The sequence below is a fragment of the Propithecus coquereli genome, unplaced genomic scaffold (genome assembly GCF_000956105.1).
Source record: "Propithecus coquereli isolate 6110/MARCELLA unplaced genomic scaffold, Pcoq_1.0 Scaffold39, whole genome shotgun sequence".
Lineage (NCBI taxonomy): Eukaryota > Metazoa > Chordata > Mammalia > Primates > Indriidae > Propithecus > Propithecus coquereli.
In genome coordinates this window covers 7,665,671-7,666,605 of record NW_012149618.1, presented here as the reverse complement: position 1 = coordinate 7,666,605, position 935 = coordinate 7,665,671, and the positions used below count along the sequence as shown (strand labels likewise).

Sequence of the window (935 nt, the reverse complement as noted above, 5' to 3'; positions counted from 1 at the left end):
GATTGTGATGGTGGTTACATGAATCTACACATGTGTACCTGTAGGTAATTTTACTTTACAATAATTAAAAAATTCAAAAAATATTATAAAACAATAAAGACACAAGATAAACATTCATAATACCTTATTAACTAATTAAGGGGGGTACTTCATAGCACATCATTATGTTGCGAACTCTATAAAAATACATTGAATAGAAAAAAGTAAAAAGAAATACCAAAATGTTAACAGCCATCTCTCAGCAATGAAATGATAGGTGATTACTCTTTTCCTTAGTCTACCTGACATCATATAATAAAGTAAGTTACTTTCAAAATTGAAAATTTAAAAGGAAAGAAACTGTGTTTTTTAAAATTAGTTACCAATTCTAGTATCTACTTTAAGAAACAGTGTACATTCCTACAAAACTTGCAAAAATACCTGTTTCCACTGAGATATCATCAGACTTCAATGCTTTAAATAGCCTACTAAAATGTACTATACACAACATCATTCAAAGCCAATAAAGAAGGTACGAAATTAATGTTAGGTTCTCACGAAGCTTTTAAAATATAATTAACCAAAAACGAAATCATTTAATAAGAGAAAAGGTGTTAATAACACTATTATATTAAAAGCTAAGATGGGTATTCCTATAAAACAGAACTCATTGCAAAACAAAATAAGTTTGGGAAAGTTCAGTGACTAGGCCATGAAGAAAGGGTAACAAAGGACAAACCGCAATGCAGGGGCAGTGGTGTTGAGGATGGAGAACCAACATCTACATAAGCATAGAAGAGACTCTCCAAAAGATACAGAATCATTACAATCAAGAGTTCCAAGTTTCAATTCTCTTTATTCACTTTAACCAAAAGTGTCACTAGACTACTCTATTTTACTATAATCTTTAGTATCTGACATCAATTAAGAACATTTTAAAAACATCAGGCCGGTGC

General features: G+C 30.4%; 1 protein-coding gene across 1 annotated transcript in view; it reads right to left on the bottom strand.

Moving 5' to 3' along the window:
- Positions 1–935, bottom strand: part of BIRC6 (baculoviral IAP repeat containing 6) — a 262,303-nt gene that overhangs the window by 248,493 nt on the left and 12,875 nt on the right. The window lies entirely within an intron of this gene.